The sequence below is a fragment of the Mustela lutreola genome, chromosome 16 (genome assembly GCF_030435805.1).
Source record: "Mustela lutreola isolate mMusLut2 chromosome 16, mMusLut2.pri, whole genome shotgun sequence".
In the NCBI taxonomy this organism is placed as follows: Eukaryota; Metazoa; Chordata; class Mammalia; order Carnivora; family Mustelidae; genus Mustela; species Mustela lutreola.
This window is the reverse complement of record NC_081305.1, coordinates 26460539-26488442: the sequence shown is the minus strand read 5'-3', so window position 1 is coordinate 26488442 and position 27904 is coordinate 26460539. Positions and strand designations below refer to the sequence as shown.

Genomic DNA, 27904 nt, shown 5'->3' with positions numbered 1-27904 from the left:
TGCCCCTCCCTGCACTTGTTCTCTCTCTCTCAAATAAATAAATAAATAAATAAAAATTTAAACAAACAAATAGCAGTGATAACAGCAAAGGATAAACAGCTCAGGAGAAAAATGGGCAAAAACCATTCATGAACCAGAATTTCATGAATGATAAAACCACTATGGTCACAAAACATGGCAAGATACTTACACTCTTTGGGGAGCAGGGACCTGGAAACGAAGACCACAGTGAGATGTTCCTTTCTCCCCCATATGACTGGCAAGTGTCTGACGTCGGATGCTGTTAAATGTTGTCGAGGAGATAAGCCAACATGAGTTCTCTGAACTGCTGGCAGGAGTGCGAATTGGCTCCGGCGGCGTGGAGAGACAGTCTGTCCTTTATTTCTCTGTGAAGATAGAGTTTGGAACACCTGTGTTCTAGTCATCCTGCCCCCAGGATTCTAAGAGGAAGCCTTCGCACAGGTGCACCTAGAGGCCCGTGCGACCTGATCCCTCCCACCAGCCCCCAAAGTAACACCTAGAACCATCCCCATTTTACAGGTGAGACTTCACTTTCTCGGGATGGTTCTAGGTGTTACTTCCGGGCCTGACGGGAGGGATCGGGGAGAGAAGGCTGTCCCGGCCTACCGCCTGCATGATTAACAATGCTCGTGGGCTGTTATTTTGTCACGTGTCCACGGACATCCTCGGCAGCTCTCTCCAGGCATCTCTAACAGGACTTGGCCAGCGGAAGGCCCTCCAGAGTGTGAGTGAATGCCTGGTCTGGCACCAAGCGCACCGCAGGCTCTGCGGACCGTGTCTAAGAACATTTTGATGGGAGCCTCAGCCTAGGGGCCAGGAGGTCAAGGTCCAGGGTGAGAGTAAAAGTGGGCTCCCCAGGGACTGGTCCCTGCCAGTGTGGCCAAGACCTGCTCCTGGGGTGGTCATTCTTATGGTGACCACCAGGGGTCAGGGTTGGCCCGGTCTGACTTTCTGCCTAGTTGCAGCACCCCAGGGTGGCCTGCAGAGGGCAGCAGGGACCCCCCCCACCTTCCTGCGAGCAGCAAGGTGGGGGTGTTGCCAAAAAGAATGCATTTGAAGCCCTGACTTCCTTGGCTTTCTATCTCTGTTAAAGAAGAGAATTGGTAAGTCTGTCTATCCATCTGTGGGTCTGTCTACCGTTCTTTCACCCACCCATCCTTTGTCCCTTTGTCCACTCATCTGTTCATTCATCCATTTTTCCTTTATCTTCCATTTGTTCATCTACCCGTTTATCTGCCCCTTCCTCCAGCCACCCACCTATCCTTCGTCCGTTTATCTGGCTGTCCACCTGTCCATCCTAGTGTCTGCCCATCTGTCTGTCCTGCTTTTATTCATCCATTTGCCCATCCATCCATCCATCTAACCAACATCTGTCCATCTACCCTCTGTCTATCCCATGTGCACTGAGAGCCCTTGTTGAGCCAGGCCTTGCTCAGTCCTGGGGTACCCCATAAAGAGAGGAGGTGCGGTTCCTGCTCCCACCCCAAGCTCACTGTTTGGTGGGTCAGAAGTTACACTAGGCAGTGATAAAATAGCAAGATGTGTTGGAGAGTCTTGGGGGGAGCAAGCAAAAATCTCACATTTCATTATTAATTTTTTCATCAAGTCAGACTCTAAGGCTCCATCCCCTGCATGGGAAGGACACTCCTTTGTCATTTGTGCAGGAAGTCCTTGAATTAAACAAAAATATTGGAGGCTTATATTGTTCCCGAAGGAAAATAGGGGAAGACATCTGGTTCACCTTCAGCCCCTCATGGCGCTCTCTCCCTGCCTCTCACCCAGCTTCCTGGCTCTGGGGAAGCTTTGCTGACCTGAGCCTGAGAAGCTGCCTCTCAGAGGCACCCCAGACCTTCCATGCAGCTGTTGCCAGCGGTGGGAGCCTCTGGGTTCAGGTAAGTCTTAGCTTCGTTCCCTCATACCAGGGGTCTGAGCTGCAGGAACACCGGCCTCCCCAGAGCCCAGAGTCCAGAGCCTGGAACCGGTGGGCTTGGCTGCTTCCTTAGGCCAGGGTTGCTGGGGGCAGGGTGAGGGGTTTAACCCAGACAGGGAGGCTTTTTGTGAAAGGGGATTTCTAGCTGGGACCTCAGTGTGAGACAGGGGAAGGGGAAGAAGTGTTTCGAGCAAAGGCTTAAGGTTGAGGGGTGAAAAGGAAAGAGAGAGAGAGAGAGAGGCAGGTAGGTTTGGCAGGTAAGGTGGTGGTGGGAGGGGCAGGAGGGAAACCAGAGGGAGGAGAGAGGTTGGTCATGGAGCTTGGGCAGTAGGGAGATATTGAAGGTCTTTGACCAGGAGAGTTCCTGATCCAGATGATGTTTCAAAAGGGTCACTTCAAAAGGGTGGAGACAGGTTGGAAGGACATTCGGGGAGGAGTGGCTGTCTCTGGTTCGTCCTTGGGTGGACCCGAGGTGATGTTGGGCCTCCCCACCCCTAGTCGTGCTAATGTAGGAACGGAGTGAGGGGCGAGGCTCGGAGAGGGGTAGGGGGGTGGACCCCCGGGCGGAAAGCCTGATGGATTGGGTTTGGGAGTTGGGGTTGGGAGTCATCAAAGCTGCTCTCTCAGGGTCCTGGATCCTTGGAGCAGCCAGTCCGTAACTGGGGCGGGGAGCCCAGAAAGGGAGAACAGGTGGTGTGTGGGGGCCGTCTTACTGATCTAGTTATTTGTATTCAAACATTGAAACAATATTGTGAACATAGAGAATACACAGGATATACACACAATTTAACAAAAATTATAAAGCAGGGGTGCCTGGGTAGCTCAGTGGGTTAAGCCTCTGCCTTCAGCTCAGGTCATGATCTCAGGGTCCTGGGATCGAGCCCCACATTGGGCTCTCTGCTCGGCGGGGAGCCTGCTTCTCCCCCCCAACCCCGCCTGCCTCTCTGCCTACTTGTGATCTCTCTCTGTCAAATAAATAAATAAAGTCTTTAAGAAAACCCCCCCAAAGCCCGATAAAGTATCTCCCCATGTAACCACCCCCCCCAGAACCTCCTGGCACGGTCCCCTCTCTCTGTGACGCCCCTCCCTGCACCAGAGAGAGAAACATCCTGACATTCAGAAGAATCACTTCCTCACATTGATTGTTACTTTCACCACCAGGATCTGCATCTCTAAACAACGGGGCCTGGGTTTCACCTGTTTGGCAAGTCTATGGAAATGAAATCCTACATTCCTTCCATTCAGACATTGTATTTGCAGGCTCTGTGCCGTAGGTAGAGGTTGTGCACATTCGTGGCATGGCTGCATGCTATTCCAGTAGGGGGAGCAATGCTATTCCAGTAGGGTGAACATTACAAGCCGGGAGCCCAGCCTCCTGCTGGGGGATGTCTGGGATGTTTGCAGGTCGGCTGTTGCAAGCAATGCGCGGACATTCTTCCCTGCAGCTGGTGTGCACAGATATACACATTTTCCTCTTCGTATATGTATTGGATTTCTTTCTTTCTTCTTCTTCTTTTTTAAAAGTGTTTCTTAAGATCTGTTGCCTGTTTTCTACTGGGTTGTTTGTATTTGTAGCAGACGCCTATGGTGCCAGTATTGCTCTGATTTTGATCGCTCTGTGGTGAACATGGCTGCCACTGTCCGAGGGCCAGCCTTCCCAGATTCTGCCTTCTCCGGGATTGTGGAAAAGATTGGAATGGTGGGATGATTGTTGATGGGGAGGTACCCCATCCAGTTTCCTGACCTTCACAGACACAGCTCTGGCGCTCCCCAGAGGTCATGGAGCTCCCATTGCCTTCAGCAATGACCTGATGATGTCCTCATATTGGAGTGTCTGTCCACCCTGTCTCACTCACCCCAACCCTCCCTCCTGCCTCTGGAATCATCTTCTGGATACTCTGTTACACCCAACCCTTGTCTCTGTCTTCTCTTTTTCTTATTGATGTGTAGGAGATATTTATATATTCTGGATACTACTCTGTTGTTAGTTACATTATTGCAAATATATTCTCCCAGTCTCTGATGTGTCTTTTCACTTTTTTCCCCCTGTAGTCTTTTGATTAACTGAAATTCATCAGAGATTTATGGATTATAGTGGATTGAACTTTTACTCTATAGTTCGTGCTCTTTGTGTTTAAGAGCCGCCTCCCAGCTTCCAAGTCAGGAAGACATCCTTCTATATTATTGTCCAGCAGGTTTATGACTTGGCACTACCAGGTCTGTAATTCACCTGCAGTTGATTTTCATGACCCGTTACGTGTTAGGATCAAATTTCGTGTTTTCCCCTGTATGGATAACCAACTGTCCTAGCTCTGTTTACTGAAAAGTCAACTCTTTCCACGATACTCTGAAATGTAACGTCTGTCATAAGCCAGGCAGCCACATATGTGCGGGACTGTGAGGGTGTGCTCTAGTCTGTTTCTTCTTGTCCCATTATGTTTTAGAATTTTATCTAAAATTTGCACATTTCTGGTTGGATTTATTTCTAGATACTTGATTTATTTTGAACTACTGTAAATGGAGGTTGTATTAGCTACCTATTGACATGTAACAAATCACCCCAAAATGCAGTGGCTAAAACAAGAAACATTTATTCACTTCAGTTTCTGTGGGTCAGGCACCTAGTTGGATGGCTCTGGCTTAAGGTCTTTATGACATTGTGGTTAAGTTGACGGTTAGGTTGGTCCGGTCTGAAGGCTTGACTTGTGCAGGAGACCCACAGGGTTGCCTCTCCCCAGGACGGGTGATCTGAGAACATCCAAAATAGAATCTATAGTCTTTTAATAAAGACTATATCAGCAGTGACATCTCGTGACTTCTGCCATATTCTATTCATTAGAAGTGAGTTACCAAATACAGCCCATAGAAATGGAGGGGACAGCATAAGGGCTTGACTTCCAGGAAGTGAGGCTCATTTAGGGCCATCCGACAGTGAGTAACTCTTATTACAGTGATCTTCAACAATTTTGATTTTCTGGGTACCTGGCTGGCCCAGTTGATGGAGTGTGCATGATCTCAGGGTCATAAGTTTGAGCCCCACGTTGGGTGCAAAGATTAACTTAAAAATTAAATCTTAAAAATAAAATAAAATTAAAAATTTTCTTTCTTTCTTTCTTTCTTTTTTTTTTTTTTTAGATTTTATGTATTTATTTTTAGAGAGAGAGAAAGAGGAGAGCAAGCAGAAGGAGGGGCAGAGGGAGAGAGAGAATCTTAAGTAGGCTCCACACTCAGCCTGGAGCCCTAAGCGGGGCTTGATCAATCATGACCCTGAGATCATGACCTAAGCCAAAATCAAGACTTGGACGCATAAGAGCCACCCAGGAGGCCCCTAAATTTTGATCTTTCTTTCTTTCAAAAGATTTTATTTATTTATTTGACAGAGAGAGAGATACATTGAGAGAGGGAACACAAGCAGGAGGTGTGAAGAGGGAGAAGTAGACTTCTGTTGAGCAGGGAACCTGATGTGGGGCTTCATCCCAGGACCCTGGGATCATGACCTGAGACCAAGGTAGACGCTTAATGACTAAGCCACCCAGGTGCCCCCACATTTTGATTTTCTAATTGTGGCTGCTATATGGTGTTGCCTAATGATGTTTCATACTATTTTCTGTATCCAGAAATCTTACTAAACATTCTTATCAATTCTAATAGCTTATCTGTAGATTTTTAAATAAATCATTTTATAAATGAAGTCTATATTTTCTTTCTAATCTTTGTATGTTTAATTTTATTTTAATTGTAGAGGTTAGTTCTTAAAGAACAATATCAGAGAGCTATAGTGACAGTGGTCTTCATTATTTAGCTACCAAAGGGATATTTTTACAGTTTCCCCTTAAAGTGTAACATTTGCTGTTAAAGCTTTATCAGATTTAGTGAGTTCATTTCTATTTTTCATTTGCTAAAGTGTTTTTTATTAAATCATTAATGAGTATTGAATGTTGTCAAGCATCTCTTTTGCACATATTGCTATGATCATTAGTATTTTTGCCTTTGGTCTATTAATGTGAAATGTTTTTTTTTCTAATGGTGAATCTACCTTGCATTGGTTAAATCCAACTTGATCATTATATTACCCTTTTATATGTTACTGGATTTAGGTTTTTTCTTTTTTTTTGAGAGAGAGAGTACTTGCGTGCAAGCGGGATGTTGGGGAGGGGCAGAGGGCGAGGCAGAGAGAGAGAATCTTCAGCAGGCTCCACGCTTAACCCTGGGCTGGAGGTTTGATCTCACGACCCTGAGATTATGACCTGAGCGGAAATCAAGAGTCTGATGCTTAACTGGCTGGGCTACCCAGGTGCTCCTATATCTAGTTTGTTAATATTTTATTTAGGATTTTTGCATCTACATTCTTGAGAGAGAATAGCCTATAATTTTCTTTCTCAGGCTGCCTGGTGAGGTTTTGGTGTTAAGACGATGCTAGCCTCAGGGTGCTTGGGTGACTCAGTCATTAAGCATCTGCCTTCCGCTCAGGCCATGACCATGACCGCAGGGTCCAGGGATCGAGCCCCTCATTGGGGCATCTCTGCTCAGTGGGGAGCCTGCTTCTCCCTCTCCAACTCTCCCTGCTTATGTTCCCTCTCTCACTGTGTCTCTGTCAAATAAATGGGTAGAATCTTTAGGAAAAAAAAAAAAAGATGATGCTAGCCTCATAAAAAGAGTTTAAGCCAACGTGAAATAATTTTTTCTTTCTGGAATGTTGCCAGTGAAGCTTTCTGGTCATGAGTTTGCCCTGTGGGAGAAATTTTTTTTTAACCATAGATACAAGTTATACAACGTATAGGATCGTTCAAGATTTCTGTATATATTTCAGTCTGTTTAGGTAAGCAACGTTTTTCTAGGACTTTTATATATTGATGTCCTCCTTAATTACACTGGGTTCAGGGATACATTACCTGAATGATGTAAAATCTTGGAAATTCATTGAGATTTGCTTTATGGCCTAGAATATGAGCCATGATTGTACACGTTCTCGATGTGCTTGAAATGGGTATTTTTGTAATTGCTGTGTGCAGTGTTCTATTTCTGCTCATTAAACCTGCTGTATTAACAGAGTTATTTAAATCTGCAGAATCTTCATCTCTTTTCCCTATCAAATTGAAAAATGGGCCTGCTCATTCCCATATGACCGATGGATGGGCCCTGGGTGTTTAGCAGATAGATGCTATGAAATCCCTCTTCCTCTACCTGTCCTCAGAGAGGTGGGGAAGTGAAGCCTGACTCCCCAGCTCCTGGGGCATCAATCAGTCACCTCTCCCATGTCCACCTGTCCCGCAGACAGCTGCCCGGAGGACCTCCTGCCTCCTTTTCCGTGCAGAGTTCATGAAATGGGGGCAATAGGGTAGGAGGGTTAGGAACTCGGACTCTGAAGCCCGGGTGGTCAGTGGAGATTCTGGGCCCCATGTAGGAGCTATGCAACCTCAGGCAAGTCACCCAACCTTTCTATGCCTTTGTTTCAAGATCTGCAGTATGGGGATGACCGTGATGGTAACTAGCTCATGGAGGTCACAGGAGAGTAGACAAGTGACTCGAGGACCCGCAGGGGCTGGGCATGTGCAGTGGGATGATGGTTGAAGCTGCCTTCTTGGAATCCACGGGGTTGAGAACTCACAGCCTCAAACCCAACTGCTGTCACACCCGCAGCCTTTGAGAAGGTGTTACCCAAGGTCTGACTTGTAAACAGCTTCCCACGAGGGAGGGAGGGGCACTGGCTGACACCCCGGGTGAGAAGGTGCTGCAGCCCGCTGGCTGGATAGGCAGGCCTCCCTCTCTGGGTCTCCCACACCTGCTCCGTCTAGACGCCCCCTGAGATGAGGCAGGACACCTGAGTTCCAGCCTTGGGCTCCGTGCCTCCCATCGGTCCCTGCCCACCTCCGGGCCTCAGGCCACCATGAAAGAAATGGGAGGGGGGACCTTGTGGATAAAGGCTGCCCATCAGGCACACGGGGCTGTCCCTCCTAGCACGTGGCCCCGATTTCTACCTGCCCCCACTGCAGGGGAAGGCAGTGCAGACCCCGAGCACCGGGACCACCACCCAATCACCCTACTATCTGACCTCTCCTAGCGCCGGAGTGCCTCACCAGTGCGCAGAGAGCAGCTCCCACGGGGCAGGGCTGGAGGGATCACCAGGGCTGGCACTGCAACCGTCTTCCGTAATGCAGACGGTAATTCCCAGCCCACCCACACCCCCCACCTCTCCTGCCAGGCTGCAGGGGCTAGAGTCAGCTCTCAGGCCTTTGCAGGCCCCTGGGCCTCCACCGCAGAGGGAGCCAGAACTCAGAACCTGTCCGAGGTTCCAGAACAGATGCTGGAGTTTCCCTCCTGGAACTGGGTGGCGGTGGGGGGAGGTTAGGGGGTGGGAGGGAGTGGGGGATGGGGGGAGGGGAGGGGGGCACACCCATATCCTGCTGGGGCTCCAGGCCAGCCCTCAAATTAGTTATCATTTAGTTAGGCCACCAGTCTGCAGGCAGCTAATTGGTCCCATTAGCAAAACAGGAAGACCTTAATGAGCAATTAATTAATAAAACTGATGACTTCCAGAGCCACTTCTTTCAACAGGGACTGATTTTATTAACCACTTAGTCACTTGGACAAAGGCTGATATCTGTGGATTTGCATCCTCCAAGATCCTGGGAGGAAATAGAAGGTAACTGGCTATCATTTATAGAGTCAGTGCTGTGCGGAGGAGTGTGGGCTGCGAACCCCAGGTCATCCTGCCCTCCCAGTGAGGGACTATTACTATAGTCATCTTGCCCATGAGGAAATTGAGGCTCAGCAAGGCTCTTCTCTTCCCCGAGATCACAGCACTTAGTACCAATGGATCTCGGTGGGTCTGACTACCAAGGTACTTTCCCCTTGAAGCATTTTCCTCAAATACCAATTTCCTTTCATGCATGGAAGGCTCCAGAACCTGTGAGCTAAGGGGTTGTTGTCTGACTCCCTCACAGCCTAGCAGAAAAGACTCATTTGGATTCAGGTCTGTTCTTGAAGCAATTCCATTGCTTTAGAGATGAAGGGAGCTCTCAGACCCTCAGGCACACTGGAGCTGGCATTTCCCCTCCAGCTTCACTCCTGCCTTCAAGCCGCCAACCTAGTCTTCAAGTTCCGGATTTTTCTTCTGCTGCTCACTACCTCTTTCTTGTCTGTGGTTCTCCCCATGAGGCAACGTTAATGTAGTTTTAGAAGACAAAAGGAGATTAATTTTTAATTTTTAATGTAGTTTCATGCCTGGCCTTTATTTTATTTTTTAAAGGTTTTCTTTTCTTTTTAAAGATTTTATTTATTTGACAGAGAGATCACAAGTAGGCAGAGAGGCAGGCAGAGAGAAGAGGGGGAAGCAGACTCCCCGCTGAGCAGAGAGCCCGATGCGGGTGGGGCTCGATCCCAGGACCCTGAAATCATGACCTGAGCTGAAGGCAGAGGCTTAACCCACTGAGCCATCCAGGTGCCCCAAGGTTTTATTTTCAAACCTCTGTGCCCAACATGGGGCTCTAACTTACGACTCCGAGATCAAGAGTTGCCTGTTTTACTGACTGAGCTAGCCAGGCATCCCTAGCTTCGTGCATAGACCAATTATGGCATGTGACTCTGGTCATTTAACACAGGCATATTGTGTCTTCTTTTTAAAATCTACCATTCTGAATTACATTAAAAAATCTATAGATCTAGGGGTGCCTGGGTGGCTCAGTGGGTTAAAGCCTCTGCTTTCAGCTCAGGTCATGATCCCAGGGTCCTGGGATCGAGCCCCGCATCGGGCTCTCTGCTCAGCGGGGAGTCTGCTTCCCCCTCTTCTCTCTGCCTGCCTCTCTGCCTACTTGTGATCTTTGTCTGTTGAATAAATAAATAAAATCTTTTTTAAAAATCTATAGATCTGAAAGAAAGTATTAGGTAAATATTTGGCAGATTTGAGTTCTAGATTTGGAAAACAAAACAAAACAAAACAAAACAGTGAAACAGTGAGAACAAACTTGCTTGCCTGAAGTTGGGAGACCGGATCTGGGTTACCCACTCTCTTCTTAACCAGACAGGTCCAGGGAGGGGTTTGTCAGCCCCAAGAGAGAAGTCCTTTCCCAAGAGGGGAAGCTGGTCTTCCTCCTGAGCTGACGGGCTCATGCTGCAGTGGGCTGTTGATTTCTCTGCAAATGTTATCAATGTGCTACATACACGCAGTTTAAAAAGAATCATGGTTCCCTGGGGTGAGAAGGGAGGGCAGGTTGACTGCAAAGGGGGCACGGAGGAACTTCTGGAAAGATGAAGTTGCCTTGTATCTTGACTGGGGATGTTTGTTACATGAGTGTCCACATTTGTCATCCATCTGTACACTTTGAAATGTGCGAATTATAATAAAGCTGTTTTGAAAGCAAAATCAAAACCAAAGCCACAAATATTCATATATGTCAGGAACCACTCATATTTGTTGCCACGTCTGAGTTCTGAGACCTGTACTTTGCTGCACTATTGTATATGCTAGTTTCCACTTAGCTATCATTTTCAGCTGTTCCCAAAGCTGACATTTTTCGAGTTCTGCCTTGTGCCAGTCACAGCAAGGGTACTTAAAATGTCAGAGAGTTACATTTGGCAAAGGGATCTCACAAGTCAGCCAGGAACTGATAGATTAATTAGTAAATGGTGTTGGGACTACTGGCCTTCCATTTAGAAGGAAATAAAATTAGATCCCTACCTCATATCATATACACATACATGCACAGTCCTCATAAAGATGGACGGATTAAGTGCTAAACAAAAACTGTAAGAGGGTGAATGGAATAGAGGAGATTTTATTTTTTATAAATTCTAACCAGAAAAGCCCAAGACATGAAAGCCAGAGATCATAAAAGAGTGTTATATTTGACTGTATAATAATGGTATGCTTTCTATGACCAAAGACATCAAGAATTTAGCTAAAAGACAAGCAGTAGACCTCCAGAAAATATTGATTCCTATGTATTAAAGAATTAGAATTTTAATATGCAAAGTGGTTCTATAAGTCAGTAAGAAAGTGACAAAAAACCCAATTAAAAATGTTCATATAGGGGTGCCTGGGTGGCTCAGTGGGTTAAAGCCTCTGCCTTTGGCTCGGGTCATGATACCAGGGTCCTGGGAACGAGTCCCGCATCAGGCTCTCTGCTCAGTGGGGAGCCTGCTTCCTCCCCTCTCTCTCTCTCTGCCTGCCTCTCTGCCTACTTATGATCTCTGTCTGTCAAATAAATAAATAAAATCTTTAAAAAAATGTTCATATAAAGGATATAAACATTTGTTTCACACAAGAAGAGATAGGAATGGATAATGGAGTTATGAAAAAATTTCCTTTATAATTACAGATAGGAATGTTAAAACAATAATATCACCCCTCTCTAGATTAGCAAAAGTTAAAAAAGAACATTGATACAGGTAGGGGAAAACAGACACTTTCTTCCAGTGTTGTTGGGAACCTAAATTGGTGCTACTTTTTTTTTTTTTAAGGTTTTTTAAAAAAAGAGTTTTATTTATTTGAGAGAGAGAGAGAGAATGAGAGTGAAGAAGTGAGCATGAGAGGTAGGGCTGGAGGGAGAGGGACCCTGGGATCATGACCTGAGCTGAAGGCAGACGCTTAACCAACTGAGCCATCCAGGTGCCCCTTAAGGTTCTACTTTAAAGCGTAAGCACTACGGTTCAGCAGGATCTGTAAAAGTTTAAGCTGCATGAACTATGCAATGCAACCTAGAAATCTCTCTCTTGGAAATCTATCTATCAACAATAGCCACCTGCGTGGCCCAAAATATGTGTTAATTCATGCAAAGTATATTTTACTAAAAACTGGCAACTGCCTACATTTCCTTCAGAAGGGGGTTACGGAAAGGGAATGTTCTATTCTGTGCGACAGGATTCTTGCAGCAATTCGAAAGAATGAAATAGAACTCTACGTCCTGATCTGGAAGAACCATATCCATTATATCTTGGCAAGAGAAAAGAAAGCAAGTGGCCCACACGGTGTAGAGCATAATAATCGTGTTTTTTTTTTTTTTTTTAAAGATTTTTATTTATTTGACAGACGGAGATCACAAGTAGGCAGAGAGGCAAGCAGAGAGAGAGATTGGAAGAAGCAGGTTCCCCGCTGAGCAAAGAGCCCGATGCGGGGCTCGATCCCAGAATCCTGGAATCATGACCTGAGCCGAAGGCAGAGGCTTTAACCCACTGAGCCACCCAGGCACCCCAATAATCGCGTTTTTGTGAAACTGGCATATAGGAGTTGCAGGTATATGAAGTGATAATGGCTCAGAAAATGGAGTGCTGACTGTACATGCCAGTAGCATGAGATTACTGTTATTACTATCCTGTAGAAGAGGCACAGAGGGGTTAAGTCACTCGTCCAAGGCGGCACAGCTAGTCCGTGGCAGAGTAGGGATTTGAACTCCAGCAGCCTGACTCTGCAACTGGGACACTTGATTTTATTTTGGCCTTAAAAACCCAAAATACTTCTGTTAACAATGCTGACCTCTCCGAGCAACACTGGACAGGCTGAGTCACTTCTAATAAATACTTATAATGAATAAACATTAAAAAACATGAACTGGTTTAAAAAAAAAAAAAGCCTTTATCAAAAGGCCCAGTTTCCTGTCAACGCCCTCCTCAGAGGCAACCACTCTAACAGTTTTAGTTCATGTGGTGGTGGCCTCAGGGCAATAAATAACATGCTTATACAGCCCTTGCTTGATTTATTAACCGTGGATATTATCTACTGACTTCTGCAAGCATTGGAAAAAAGTAAAATTAGCTTACTTTTTTTTTCTTTCTCTTCCTGTTATGAGGCTGTGCTCTGAGTCTGGGTTGGACCCCGAGGTGGGCACCTCATCCCACTGTGGCTAAATCCAGGCCTGTTGAGGCTCAGGATCGAAAAAGGACTTACTCGCCCATGGCCACTTCAAGTTGGCGAGGGAGGGCTATCGGACTCCCCGTCTGTGCGCATCTCCAGGGCCTGGCTCTCTCTGTGACGCCCTGTGGCCCACCCCACGGGTGACTGTGGCACAGGCCTGGTCTTTTCACCTGGCGGAGGCTCAGCATGGCCAGAATGGGGTGGCCCTGGCCGAGTGCCCGTAGGAGGCCTCCCCGAGGGGTCCCGCCACTCAGAAGTGGGAGCAGGTGTGTTTACGGAGCAACAGGTGCGGCCTGTTGGTGTTGGGTGAGCCGAGGGTTTCATTCTCTAACACTTGAGAGGCCTAGACTTTGACCCACTGGGGCCTCTGCTTTCTAGATCACTGCCCCCCCCCAAACCAGTGACTGAGGCCCTTGGAGGGTGGGGCTCTTCATACCCGAGTCCCTCAGAAAGCGACACCACCCTCCTGTTCTTGACACTGAAGGCACCTGGCTGGAGAGGCTTGAAAAAAATGACCAATACTGGGCGCCATCCCAAGCCAATGAAATTGGAAGCTATGGCAGGTGGCCTTAGGTTTGGAATGGAGAGGAGCCCAGAGAGGGCAGTGATTTGCTGGAGGTAGTACAGTAACCACAGGCTGAGTACATAGGAGTCCAGGTAAAGACCTCTTCAGCCTGGAGAGGAGCAGGCTGAGTGGGGCCAGTGAGGAAATTTAGGGCTGGGGCAGCTTCCTGGCTATGGGGACAGAGAGGGAGGGGGCCCCCAGCTGAAGGGAGGGCAGCTGAGAGAGGCAGAGTCTGTGTGCTGTGGCCATCGCCTTCCTAGCAGGGCGGGTATGACAAAGACGGGAGGGGGAGGCAGGCAAGCCTTGAAGGGGGTCATGTGGACCAGAGCTTCGAGCCTGGGTGGGGGTAGGGGGTGGGGGGCAGGGGCGGGGCCCCTTCCAGGGATGCAGGCACAGGTGGGCTCCTGCAGGGCAGGGGTGAAGAGTCAGGGGCATGGCTGTAGGGGGAGGACATGGCACCCCCAGACCCTGCCTTCTGATTCCCAGCAGATGGGGGCGTCACGTGAGCAAACCCAGCAGTCAGGGAAGCAGGAGCCCAGGGACCAGGCAGATGGCAAGTGGGGAGTGGGGCCAGGCTGCCACAAAGGGGCCTCTCAGACCCTGGGGAGGGGCTGGCTGGGCCTCAAGGTCCCTGGGCTTACCCTCTACCGGTCAGGTCCTCATGCCTCACCGGGAGATCCTTGAGGTCCTCGGGGAGTTGTGCAGATTCTGGCATCAGGCCTGGGCTGCTGGGGAGAGGGACCAAGGGCGTGGGAGGAGCTCCGAACACACAATTTTGACTCCTACCCGGGGCCAGTCTACCCTGGAACAGGTGGGCCAAGGCATCCACCTGGGCCCCTGAGGTCCCAAACTCTCCCTGGTTCCGGGGGGCTTGGCCTGAGCTAGAACATCATGGAGCTCCTTGCTGGATACCTTGCTGGGTGCTGGGCTCTGCGCTTTGCACACGCCTTTGTTCCTGCCAGGCTGGTGCTCCGACTGTCCCCTTGAGAGACGAGGACACTGAGGCTCCTACGATGGAGGTAGGAGCTCAGATAAGTGGAAAAGCCCATTTGGGAGGGTGTGGCTGCCTCTTCTGTGTCATAGGACAGACTCCCTCCACCGATCCCCCAGGGCCATGACCGCTGCAAATTGGAAGAGAATCTACGCTGGCTGGGGAAGAGGACCTGTGTCGTGCCCGTGCTGGGCTGCCCCGCCGGCATGGACACCCTCTCTGACTCGGGAGCTGTGCTCGCGTGCCTCCTGTTCCCTCCAGTGAGCTGCCTTCTCAGGCTTCAGGGCTCACGTGGGTTGGATAACTTCAATGAGGCACCAGTGCCTTCCGTCAGCTGTTCTCAACACACCTCCAGGAGAGGCAATGCTCTGGGGCCCGCCACAGCGTCTGGGGAGCAGTCCTCCATCGTGCCTTCCGCCACAGCCCAACATTTGGTTTTGGGCTCTATTTATATACATTCGTATACACAAATACCAAGGGTTTTAGTTTTGTTTCGCTTTTATTGTGCAAACTACGTTAGAGCAGCAGTAATGGAATAAAAACTCTGAAATGGAAAGAATCACCCCCAATCCCAGCAGTGGGCTTTGCTTCCCTAGCACCATTGCTTACGTGCCTGCTACGTGTCAGATGCTTTGCTTTCCGCGGTGCTCTAACCGAAGCTGCATGACCACCCCAGTAGGTGGGAACAGGCTACAGATGGGGAAACTGAGGCACGGAGCTGTTAGGTCATCTCCCCAAGGTCATACTGCTAGTGTGGGACAGAGGGAAGATTTGAGCCGGCTCCGGGGTCCTGCACTTACCCAACCCCTCAAAGTGGCTTCTCCTTTCCCCACATCCTTGCTGCCTTTAGGCTTGACGTAGAAACACATCAGCAACAGCCTCGTCCTCTCTATACAGAGCATTTTTGAGGTGACCCGAGACTGGCCCTGTCTCAGGGCAAACTCCCAAGACAGGGCATGACATCACCTTGGCTTTCTGATTATTTTCACCGAGTTTAGCATTAAAAACACTTCTATTTTGATGGTGGCCATGGGACCATGAGGTGAGAGCGACCAACTGTCCTGGGTTTCCTGGGAGGCAGAACTCTTAGTGCTAAAGCAACAGCGATCTATTTGGTGCCCCAGGCAGATGGAGACAGTTGGTCACCCTACGGGGACAGCGCTGGCTGTGCATTCCGAGCCGTTTCCTGGTACGAGGCACTTGCACTGTTTCCTCTCTGGGCTGGTCGGGTGGGACAGCCCTGTGACCCCAGCTTGTCATCTGCTTTCTTTCCTCAGGAGCCCCTCTCCTGTGGAAGGAGACCAGGCTTTGGGGATGGAGACTACAGGAGCTAACCCAACTCTCCTGACCTGTCCCTCCTCTGAGCTTGCAGGGACGTCAGCCAGGAATTCAGGGCAGGGCCGAGGGCTGTGGCCAGGACCTCTGATGTGCTGGAGCCTGCTTGTGTTGGCTCACAGGAGTTGATCGTTAAACACAGCCTCTACTAAGAATGAGATCACACGATACTATTGTAATCGCTTTGGGCAGTGGCGGGTAGGGTCTACGATCGGTGCAGACACTGAGTAAGATGCAGATCTGTTGAATCAACATGTTGTATCCCTGAAACCCATGTAACATCGTATGTTATTGACACACAGGGCGAATGCCACCTGAAGATGAAGACTTTGGAAATCAAGGAGATGCTTCTAGAAGCCAAAAAAATGCCAGACTGCCAACACTAGAACGAGGGGAGAGCGTGCAACAGATTTCCCCTCACGGCCCCCAGAGGGAAGCAATCCTACAGAGACCTCACTCTTGGATTTCCACCCTCCAGAATCCTGGGACAATACAGTTCCGTTGTTGACGCCACCCGGTCTGTAGTCCCGTGTTCTGATGGCCCCGGTGCACGGACCATCTGTGCTCCCACAGTTACCAATGCCTCTGGCATTCACATGGCAGAAACACCGCAGCACGGTGAGCCATCGCACTACCTGCCCCAAGTCTGTGGTCGATGCTTGCGTCCCGAAGCTGACCACGTAGTGTGTTACACCATGGAGACTGGCAGATGCTTCCCATTAGGCCTAGAGCTACTGTTTTGTTGGTTGTCCAGAGAGATGTCAGGCAGGGGCGGAGAGAAGGGTCACGAGGTACCCTCGTGGCAGCATGTCGTGCCTGTGGTCACTGTATTGTGAATAGCACCAAAGACCAAACGTGGTTGTCCCCTCCAGCAGTGCAATCAAAAGTCGGGATTTGAGTCATCCAGGATTCCAGGGCTTGAAGGCTATTGTCCAGTTCTGTAGAAAATCACTCATGTCCTTGATGAGTAAGGGAGGTTCTCACATGTCTTTGTCATTTCACTTTTGTCGGACTCGGTAGCGTCAAGGGAAAGATTGGCGTTCGTGCCTGAACAATACTCAAGAGAGCCAACAGTCACTGCGTGAGCAGCTTGACACCAGGATGGTGGAAGACCTGCTCTGGATCCAAGGCTGCCAAGGGCTGATGGGTAGATGGACAGACAGACTGCCTGGCGGACGGACGGTTGCTTGCCTTCCAGCTCTGTGGGTGGACCAGAGTCCTGAATGGGATGGGGGCCTCCCTACGCTCTGCCCCAGGGTACATCTGCAGGGTTGGTGCCTGTACCTTTCTCTCTGTGTTAGCAGCAGAATTCCTGACCAGGCCTGGCCTGGGGTGCAGGAGAGGGAGCTTGACCCAGCCTTGACCGATAGCCTTGACCTAATCAGGGCAGAGTCTAGTCCTTCAGCTGTTCTCCTCGAAATGTATATTGATCCCTTCATCCCCGTGTTGATTTTCATTTTATTTTTGTAAATATTTATTTATTTGACTGAGAGAGATAGACACAGTGAGAGAGGAACACAAGCAGGGGGAGTGGGAGAGGGAGAAGGAGGCCTCCCACTGAGCAGGGAGCCCGATGCCGGGCTTGATCCCAGGATCCTGGGATCATGACCTGAGCTGAAGGCAGATGCTCAATGACTGAGCCACCTAGGCGCCCCTCATCCCCCTGTTTAAATCCACACATGGCATCCCACTGCCCGGGGCTGGGGATTAGACCACCATCCCTGCACTGGTCTATGTCCTCATCTCCCTTGTCTCCCTGCTTCAGCCACACTCACTGGCTGCCTGTCTCCCCAGCACTCTGAGCTCATTGCCCTCTCCATACTTTTGCCTATGCTGTTCCTTGTGTCCCAGGCCCACTCTTTCCAAGGCTGGCTCCTCTTTATCTGTCAGGACCCTGTTACGAATGTCACCCCCTCTAGGAAGCCTTCTTGGATTACCTGGCTAAAGCAGATTCCCTGTTGCATACCATCTTTTCCCTTTGTTTTTTTTGTTTTTTGTTTTTGTTTTTTTTGTTTTTTTTTTTTTGGTTTGCTTTCTTCATTGTCCTTACATTATATGTCATTATTTGTCTTCATACCTACTGAATTACTTAATTACTTCATTGATTTTTTTTTTTTTTTTTTTTTTTTACCCCTTATTCCATCAAACTATAAGCTCCATGAAGGCAGGGGTGGTGTCTATCTTCTGTTCACAAAAACCAGTGTGAGACCTGACACTTAGTGAGCCCTTAGAAAATGTCTGTTGAATGAATGGATCCAATACATGTATTGAGGAGCTGCACAACACAGGGCTAGATCACAGTCCAGCAGAAGTGTGGGTACAAATCCTGACTCTGACACTAATTGGCAATGTGCTCTAGGATGCGTCACTAAATCTCATTGGGCCTCAGTCTCTCTTCTGTAATAAATAGGATTGTTACAGGGATTAAATAAGTCAACCCATTCAGTTTTTAGGAAAGGGCCTGGCACACACACCAAGAAAGTTGGATGTTAGTGTTCTTGTAGGTAAAATGCAGGGCTTTTAAGGTTCAGAGGTTCAGAGGCTGACTTCCTATAGGTAAGAATGGGATAACTCCAAGAGGGCTTCCTGGAGGAGAAGACATTTGAAATGGACCATGGCGGGGTTGGGGGGTGAAATTTCTCTAGGCGGAGATGGGGGTGGAGAGGTCAGGAGAGATGAAGGACCCCTGGTACCGGGAAGAGACCCATGGGCAAGCCAGCTCTGCCCTGGGGTTAGATGCTCCTGAAGCTTCTCACAGAGTCAGGCCCAGCATGAGCTGTGCTTTTCTCAGCCCGCAACCTCCCTGCTCACATGGCCTTGACATTTCATTTATACCCATTTCCTGTGTTTGGTTTGTATACTGTGAGTGCTGACTCTGAGGAGACATGCGGAGGCCTGGCGGAAAATGCCCCAGGAGGAGATGACTCAGTTGCCCCAATACCAACCCCAAGTAGACCCGAGTCGATTTGACATGGGGCAGATCCGGAGAAGCCCCCACAGGGCTGCGCCAGGACGGGTCCTACATGTCCCAGAAGCTCAGGATGTAGCCTGATGCCATCGATTCCCAAGGGCTTGCATGAATTGCTCTGACTCTCTGGGTTGCCCTCGGTCTCCTCACCTGTCAAATGGGGGCAGACACACTCCTCAGAGTTGCTGGGATGGTGAAATGAGTCTTGGTGGGCAGAGAGCATGTCAGAGTGGTTTCTGCCCTGGTTCCTCATGTCATTCATTTGAAAACACTGTAGGAAGAGTCCTTTTATTATCCCCATTTCACAGACGGGGAATGTCGAGGTTCAGAGAAGGGCTCTGGTCTGCTCTGCACCATGCAGCCAGGGAGCGACCCAAGACTGACCTCCAGATAGGGTGCAAGTGAACAGATAATACAGGCTGAAGCAGGGAGAGCAACCACCAGATGTAGCCAAGAGAGGATGAACTCATCACGGGAAACGGGAACACCGTTGGCTGTCTTTCCACTTCTTTTCTGAAGAGGGGGAGCCCATCCTAGCACGGTGAGGAGTGTTTTCTAAACATAAGACCCTGGCCCCTGGTAGTTACTCTGTAAATATCAGGTTAATGAACAAAAACACGAAGTAGTACAAAATGGCTCTTGTGAATTAACCTGTGAGTGGAAAATGATTTTAAAGACCAATTAAGGGGCGCCTGGGTGGCTCAGAGGATTAAGCCTCTGCCTTCGGCTCAGGTCATGATCTCAGGGTCTTGGGATCAAGTCCCCCATTGGGCTCTCTGCTCGGCGGGGAGCCTGCTTCCTCCTCGCTCTCTGCCTGCCTCTCTGCCTACTTGTGATCTCTGTCTGTCAAATAAATAAATAAAATCTTAAAAAAAAAAAGACCAATTAGTCTTCCCCATAGATGTGGCAGGTATTTTCTCTATGACACCCCTGCTGAGCTTCTCCTTAGTTCCCCCCAGAGATGGGGAGCTCACTTCTTGCGTTTGTGGGCGGCATTCGTTCTGAAAGGGAGTGTGGAGCCTGAGCCTATGGTCCCACAAGAGTGTCAGAGGTCAGAGCTGGGAGCCTTTTGTGCCCACCCCCCCACACTTACCTCCTGTCCAGATAAAGGAGTCTGCATTTCCTGAGAATTCCCACTGAGCGGGCCTCGGGGAGAGCAAAGGGAGGCTGGGCTGAGGCCAGGACAGAGAAAAGGTCCCAGTCCTGGATCAGACCTCCTGGGTATGACTCAGATGTGTTACGTAACACTCCTAATCCCCCATCTCCCACCTTTGCCTGTAAAACCTGCATTAATAAGGGTCTCCTTCTCATAGGGTAAAGCGAGGAGTCCTGGATGGTGGGGGAGGGGGGCTCCTGGACACCAAGCCCCCAGCCCCGCAAATGCTCCACAGTTAGCTTCTCTGGCAGGGCCAGTTGCTGACCCCATTCCTTTCCCTCTAGAAGGCAAGCAGGGCAAAGGCAGATGTCCTCATTTAAGAGCCGACCTAAGGCACAGTGAATTTAAGCCCAGAGCACCGGGGAATGAGGGTGGAGCCAAGGCCTCCCCTCCACGTCTGGGTAGAGCTCCCGGATTCTTTCACTGTCAAGGCCCCTGAGGGCAGAGTGGGGTGAGGAGGATGGAGCCTGGGCGTGGGGAGCCCAGCAGTCACAAACTGGGACTCCCCTGGTGTTCTTATCAGGGTGTACAGCATCTCTGGTCATGGGCAGGCAGGCGCAGCTCTCAAGGCCTGGGGAAACCCTGGGGCTTTAAGAGTCAGACTGTCTTCCTGCAGGCCTACTTGTCTCTCTGGGGTCACCTGTGCTCAGCCCATGGGGGCAGAGGGGGCCCAGGGCTTCCGGCTGAGCGGAGCAGGCATGCATGCCCGTGGGCGGAGCAGGGGCGGTCTTGCACTTGGCAATTTGCCCCCCCCTCGGGGGGGGGCGGGGAGGGGAGCAGCGGTTGGAGGCGATCAGGACCAGCAACCCCAGTGGGTCTCAGCTGTGGCCAATAGATAGGGCCCATCCTTGAGATTGGAGTTCTCCACCCCCTTCCCTTGCTGTCCATCTGTCCATCCATCCTTCCTGCGCCTCCCTTCTCTCATGTCTACCTTGACTCTTTTGTTCAGCTCTGCCCACCTCCTCCTTGTTCCTCAGGCACACCAAGTGCCCACCTACCACCGGGCTTCTGTATGTGCTGTCCCAGCCACCTGGCATGCCCTCACTGCAAACGTGTAGTTTGCCTCCCTTGTCACATCCAGTCTGCTCACAGAGAACTGAAACCAAGTCCTCTTCTCCTTCCTCTGCTTGCTTTACTTTGCTCCATAGCTCTTACCGGGTATATTTCACACGTATTGGCTTATTAATTATCTATCTCCCCCTCCAGCTCTAAGAGGTCAGAGATTTTTGCGTTCTGTTCTCTGCTGTATCCCTAGCATCTAGAACAGTGCCTGGTGTGCCACAGGTCGTCGGTAAGCACATGTTAAAAGCATGGCTGAGTCCTTCCCCTGTACGTTTTCCCATCAGCTCATCATCCGTTTTTGTCTTCCCACATTTCCTGTCACCCATCAGTCACCCAGAATTTCTCTGCACCAGGCCCTGGGCTGAGGCTTGGATTTGGTGACAGGGCAGGGAACACAGATAAGAAAGGAAGAATTCTGACACTGGGGAATGGGTCCCAAGTAAGGGGGAGTCCAAGGGGGGGCTCTGGGTGACACATGGGGTAGGGGAGGTGAGGGAAGGTTCTCAGAGCACAGGGTGGCCCACAGCGGCACAGGATACAGACTTTGTTGAATGAATCCATGTCTGGAGGACTTCTTGGAAGGAGTGGTATCTCGGGTCTCAGTACTGCGGATACTGGGGGTGGGGGTTGGAATCAGAAGCCACCTGGGGGAGAGGGTTGGTTCCTGGCTGTGAGAACTTGGAATAGACCCTTCCCTGGGTCTCCCTCCCTGGAGAAATGCCGGTCTGAGATGAGGACAAAGGGTGAGGCAGGGGCTGGCCAGGCTGGGCTGGGGGCCAGTGGTGGAGGAGGCTGGCAGGCATGTGCCCAGGGCCCCCATGGGAACCTCTGGGGTGGGGCAGAGCCTGTCTGGACTACTTGTTTCTGCAACCCCTGGGGTGGCTGGAGCAGCTTCCCTGAACCCCTCCTTAGGATGAAGAGCCCATACCTGTGCCCCCCTTTTGTCTGTCTCAGTTCTTGCTTTGTGTTCTGCAAGAGGCTGGAGGTTCTGAGGGTAGAGACTGGGCACCCTGTTCCCCATCCCACTGTAGCGCTGCCTTACCGCCCCCTCCAGCCAGCGGGGGGCTGTTGACTTGTTTTTTCTATAGGCAGGTAAGCCTGGGCCTGGGTTTCACGTGGGGCCTGAGCTCGGGGAGGCAGCAGGAGGACAATCAGGGAGGTGATGATTACAGAAGGTGGGCCAGCACCCCCTTACGGGGGCTCCTCCAGGCTCCTCCAGGCTCCTCCAGGGCCCCTGGGCAGGCCAGCAGCCCATGCATTGGGAAGAGGTCTTGAAAACTCATGGAGGGCTGAGGCCAGGGGTGAGGGGCTCTCAGACCTGGATCCGGGCAGACCCTATAGAGAAATCTGGGAATGAGAGAGGGAGGGGGCAGCCAGCCGGAAATTCAAGACGGGCAGGCGGAGCCTTACCTGGGACAGCCTGCTCAGACAAGCTCAGGCTGGGTGCGTGAGCCCTGGGAGGAGGTAGAGGTGTCTGCGGAGGAGGCGGAGTCCGGCCAGGAGGCTGCCAAGACTGGAGACTTGGAGGTAAGAAGCCACTGGTCACTGGTCGCTGTTTGTGGTGGAGGACAGGGCAGGAAAATTCGGGAAGTCGGGCTCTCAGGCTGGCCCACCTTCCGTAATCAGCCTGTGGGCAGGCTCTCAGGTTCAGTTCCGGGCCCTGAGGGCATGCGGGAGGCCCGGCCCTGGGTTTGCTCAGGGCTCTGGGCAGGTTTGGAGGCCCTGGTTGTGCTGGGGTTCCCCCCTTGCTGCTCTGAGTGTGGGCTGGGTGGAGCCGATGTGGGGGTCATTTTGGCACAGGGCGGCTGTTGGGGAACGGGGGGGGGGGTGCTGTGCATTGTTGAGGACCCAGGTGAGGTTACAAGTCCCAGGGCTCGGACAGGGAGGCAGGGGACAGGCACCCGGGTCTTTGCCTGTTCCGTCCCCCAGCACCCAGAGCCCGTTTCCTCCTAGGATCCCAAGGGAAACCGGTTTGGGAGCAGGTTGGCCCAGGCTGTTTGACTTCTGACAAGGAAGAGAAAGACAGCCCGCCCTGGTCAGCTGAGTGGACGGGACAGGGCCCAGGCCTGGGGACATGCCTGCCCTGTCTGGCCAGCACAGGGTTCTGAGCCTTTCCCCAAGTCCCTCAGGTCCCTGTGATGAGACTTCTGCGGGGTGGCCGAGGACGGGAGAGCCTTAATGGAGGAAAGGGCCTGGGAGCTTTCTTCCCTGGGTGGTTTCCCTGTCTGTATCCCCCGGGGGCTGGGCAAGGGTGATGGTGTGAAAACACTGACTGAAGCAGCCCTCACCCCACAGTTCACAGCCCTTCTGATTCTCCAGCCCCACGTGCCAGACGGCCAGCCAGACAGATGTGGGTGGCTGTGGGTGGGAGGAGCCTGGCGCCCGGCCAGCTCTGTCTTTACCCACTTGGCTCCCGTGGGGTGTGTGGGCAGCAAAATGGGCGCCCCACGTTCCCTCCGTTAATTAGATAGGCCCTACTAATGAGTAGCTGTCAGCGCTGCCCCATTATGCCTCGTGAGCCATCTGCGCCCCCGCACTTTGCGGGGAGACCCCAGCGACGGCCTGGCTGCCGGGAGGAGGCGTATGCAGAAGGCAGGGCTTCTGGGAGCCATTGCGGTGGGGGGGGGGACTCCTGGAGCCGGAGACCGGGTGCTCTGTGGGCTTGCCACCAGAAAGGTCAGGTTCTGGCTCTTTCTTTTCCAGAGAGAGAAGCGGGGGCCGCTGGAGTCCCGGGTGAGAAGACTGGCCTCCTCCTCTCCCCGGCAGCCAGCACCTTCACTCTGCGGGCATGGGGAGGCTGGTGTACTGGAGAAGGGGTGGGGCACACCGGGTTGGTCAAAGTTGAGATCCAGGGCTCTGGGGACACTCTGGCAGTCAAGGGAGGTGGCACTTTGTCACCTGTGAGACAGAGCCAGTCCTAGTGCCTTTGTACACTGCTGGGCCGTCAGACGGGGTGTCGCCCCACCTCTCTGGGCCTCATTTGCCTCCCTCTGTGTGGGAGCTACAATGACTCACTGCCGGACCAGAGGCCTAAGTCTTGGTTCCCTGAGCAGCTGCCACCCAGACCTCAGAGTCCAGGGCCCAGGGAGTCGCTGACAGAAGGGGCACGACCATATAGAGACATCAGCGGGGCTGCCTGCCCCAGCCCTCCTGTCTGAACAGTTGCGGGGCGGGGAGGAGTTGGAAGTCTCCTCTGCGCACTGTCCCCAACCTTGAAGGACTTCGCCTTTAAAAGAGAGCCCAGGGTAGTAACAGCACCTGTTACTGCTCTCCCAGTGAGATGGCCTGATGTCCCCATCTCAGACCTGGGGACACAGCACTGAATGCTCGGAGCTGGACCCTGTGGTGTCAGGTCCCATGTGGCACTATTTGAAGGACTCCGGGGCCATGCCGTGGTGGGGGGGATAGTCTAGGAGGGACGAGGGGCAGTTTGGAGCCTCCTGGTCACTGAGTCTCCCCCAGGCCTGAGCGGGGCACCCAGAGGCCCCTTGGGAGGAGCAGTCCTCCCAGCTCTACTGCTGGCTCCAGAGGCAAGTGGGAAGGTGACCCCCAGATCCCCTAACTCCGGTCTCCTGAGCTATAAAGCAGGGCCCTATGTTCACAGATGGCTAGGACCTCCTCTTAGGAACCCAGGCCTCCAGATGCCTGTCCCTGCACCTGTTTCCCATGGCAAGAGTGGCCTAGCCTCGCTGGTGTGGAAGTAGGGGTGGGGAGAGAGCCTGTGGTCCCTCTTTGGCAGGCCCATCCTTGCCCTAGGGCTCAGGGGCTTCTGATGGCTGAGAGGTGGGAGGGTTCCTGGTATGACCTTCCAGGCCTGTTCTGGCTGGATCTGAACCTCCTGCCGAGTGCAGCTGGGGGCTGGGCTGAGGTCAGACATTCCGTCATGCCTGGAAAGAGGGGGTGGTAGCTCTGTCTACCTTCTATCTCAGGCAGCTGGGCACCCAGGTGTGCCTGCCTCCTTGGGAGGTCAGCAGGGGTGGTTCTCGGATGCCCAGGCAGCCTGAACCCTGTGAGGACCTGTGGTCTATAGTGGTCTCCTCCCAGAGGGACAGGAACAGGGGGGATGTCTGCCTGCCTGCCTGTCTGTGCTGGGCCCAAGGCCACTTTTTGTTTACATGAGGTCAAGATGCCACTGGAACAAGGAAGGAGGTACTGGGGGCAGTTTCAAGGCCATGGAGTTAGATTCTCGTTCAAATCCTGTGTGACCTTGGACTGGCTCCCTTTCCTCTCCCCCCACTCCGTCTCCTCCCCCAGCAGATAGGACAAGGCGTCCTTGGCAGAATTGTGGGGGGGAATGAAAGTCACCTGCCTGGCATGCAGTGCGCAACAGGGGTGCATAGACTCTGGTCTCAGACCTTCGGGGGTGGGGGGTGGCGGGAGGGCCAATGCTGGGACAGGTGCCCTGACCACCAGCTCCAGAGCTTCTGAAATCCCTTGCAGGTACATGTGAGCCGGGCACCGGCCTCAGCTCCACCCCCAAGGGAGCCAACTGGGTCCAGCCTGTCCTTAGACCTCCAAATAAGTGCTCAGAAAACCAGGTGTGGACCTGCCAGGTCTCCGCCCTCCTGTTTGCCTGGCAGTCCACCCTTGGAACTGGCACCAATGTCTTGCACCTCAAGCCTGGGCTTGAATCTCCATTAGTCTTGTCCCATTTTTAATGACCCATGGGGTGGGGGGGGCCGTGCTCTCCCAAGTCTTGGATCCGTTGGGCTCCCTGTTCCTTCTCCGGTGGGGGGATAAGCAGTGAGTGGGGGAGGCGGGCCCAGGGCCCAGGCACACAGCTCCCTTTGTGAGGGTGGCTGAGTCACATGGGCAACGCCATCCATGCTGGGCCCTGGGGCGGCTGTGACGAGAGGGTGTTATCGTGGGTCTACGGCCGCCCCCGCGACTGTGGCCAGGAGGCTTTCCCACGGGAACGAACTGGGAGGTGTCTGGGAGTGCTGGCCACAAAGCACGAGGTCTGGATCCCGGGACCCAGGTTTACGCCCCGGATCTGGAGCAGACCTGCCATGATGTTTTGGGAAGTTTCTCTTTTCAAGCCTCAGTTTTCAAGTCTGTTCAATGGGAACAGTCATCACTGTTTTTAGAGATGTTGGCCATGAAAGGACTTTGCTGGAATGCCTGGGTGGCTCAGTGGGTTAAGCCTCTGCCTTCAGCTCATGTCATGATCTCAGGGTCCTGGGATCGAGCCCCGCATCGGGCTCTCTGCTCAGCGAGGAACCTGCTTCCCCCCTCTCTCTGCCTGCCTTTCTGCCTACTTGTGATCTATTTTTCTCTCTCTGTCAAATAAATAAAAATAAAAGTTTAAAAAAAAAAGGAAAGAAAATAAGAAAGAATTTTGCAAACTGTGGAGTGCCAGGCCTTTGGGATCTGTGTTGACTTTATGATAATCGCAATGACACTGACCAGTACTTGTCGCGCACCTACTGTGTGTGCCAGGCGTGGCTCTCGGCGCTTTTCAAGGCTACTCAGCTTGCAAAGGGACAAGGGCGGACTTGAAATGCTCTTGTCCAATAAAGACCCACCTCCTAGCAGCCAGTGGTGGCCTGTGACCCTTCCCACAGAGGGGCCACGGCTCTTCACTGCCTGCAAGGCCCTGGGGGGGCAGGGGGGTGAGGATGGAGGAGGAGGAGGAGAAGGCCCCTCCCCCAGCTCTGTCACAGCGGGGCCTCACAGCTCCGTCCTCTTACCCTGTCCTGGGGGCCACGCGCAGTCGCAGATCAGCTCCCACCTGCCTGGCAGTCCCGTTTCTGTTTCATCTTCAGGCTGTTCTGAACAACAGGGCCCTTGCCAGGACATCAGGGCTGTTCATTCGTGCCCAGGCTGCGAGCTTTATGGTGTGGCCTTGTTAATTATTACCTATGGCGCTGGCGTTGTCTCCCCAGGGTAGGGGAGAAGGTGGGTGACTGGAGAGGGGGAGCCTGAGTGACCCAGCTGGCAGAGCTGGGAGGAGAAGCTGGTCGGCCTGAGCCCCGAGCCCAGGCTCCCAGCCTCCCCTTCATCCCTTAAAACAAAGACCCTTTGCACTTTCACCTTTCGGCGCTCAGTACCCTGCCTCTGGCCTCTGTCACCAGCCAGGAATGCATTTCACTTTCTCTAGGCCCCGGGTGACCCCAGCCCTTCAGCCCTGAGCCCCAGCAGTGCATTTCAAGTGGCCTGTTGGAAGGCTCCCCCACACGTCGCAGGCCCCCCCATTCCACTGTATCCAAGGGCAGCCTCTTTCCTGCCTCCCAGATCTGCACCCCTGCCTTCACCCCCACCATGCTTCAGGGCAGTTTCTGACATACATCTCTCCCTTCCCCTCGCCTTCACATGTGGGCTAGGGGGTCCTAACCCTGCTTCAGGGTCTTGGACCGAAGCCTCCCCCCGCCCGCTTCTCCCTCTATGTTCTCCAGTGCCCTCCGGACCTCCCCTCTACCCAGCCCACCCACGTTGCTGGCATAAGCCCCTGGAGTCCAAACCAGCATTTCTCTTGCTGAATTACTTTGTGTCTCTAAAAACCAGTGGGACCCAGCCCACAGGTTTGGGCGGGATGAAATGACAGCAGTCCCCCTAAAATAGGCATCTTGACAGGGAACCCTGTAGACATAGCAGCTGTTATCAGTTCGGCTTAGTACTAATAATAGGTACTATTATGATGAATAGTCATTTATTGGGTTTCTCATTTGTGACCCCCAGAGCACTCTGGGAGCTCTTCAACGCCAGGAACTGACTCCCAGTGTCACCCTAATGTAAGCCAGACTCAGGACAGGGTGGGCCCACTGTCCCTGCCCCGGAGCCTGGCACCGTGCCCAGCACATGACCGGTCTCTGAGAAGCCCGAAGGTGACAGGGCAGGCAGAGCTTGGCAAGCGACCTCCTGCCCGGGCCAGTTCACCACATGGGCTTTTCCCACATGGTCCAAGGGGCAGCTGGGCCCAGGCTCTGTGTCTCTTGCTCAGATGTTCTGCCAGGAGAGTGGTGCCTTTACCACTCCACCTGTGAGGGCCTGGTCAGCACCCTCTGTGGGGCATGTGTGTTGGGAGGGA

The 27904-nt window shown here is 52.1% G+C and overlaps 1 protein-coding gene and 2 long non-coding RNA genes across 3 annotated transcripts in view; 2 read left to right on the top strand and 1 right to left on the bottom strand.

Annotated features, from left to right (window-relative positions):
* Window positions 1-614: 614 nt before the first annotated feature.
* On the top strand, window positions 615-19509 carry LOC131818616 (uncharacterized). Its single transcript, XR_009348897.1, has 3 exons — window positions 615-1913; window positions 15994-16309; window positions 16712-19509. It is a non-coding gene; the product is annotated as an uncharacterized LOC131818616 (long non-coding RNA).
* On the bottom strand, window positions 15931-26658 carry LOC131818618 (uncharacterized). Its single transcript, XR_009348899.1, has 3 exons — window positions 26568-26658; window positions 22288-22429; window positions 15931-21521 (listed from the first exon to the last, which is right to left on the bottom strand). It is a non-coding gene; the product is annotated as an uncharacterized LOC131818618 (long non-coding RNA).
* The window catches only part of ADGRG1 (adhesion G protein-coupled receptor G1), a 37942-nt gene continuing 32322 nt past the window's right edge, over window positions 22285-27904 (top strand). Inside the window, exon 1 of the mRNA XM_059153231.1 lies at window positions 22285-22404. The gene's annotated coding sequence lies outside the window, so the exon portion shown is untranslated. The remainder of the gene's footprint in view (window positions 22405-27904) is intronic.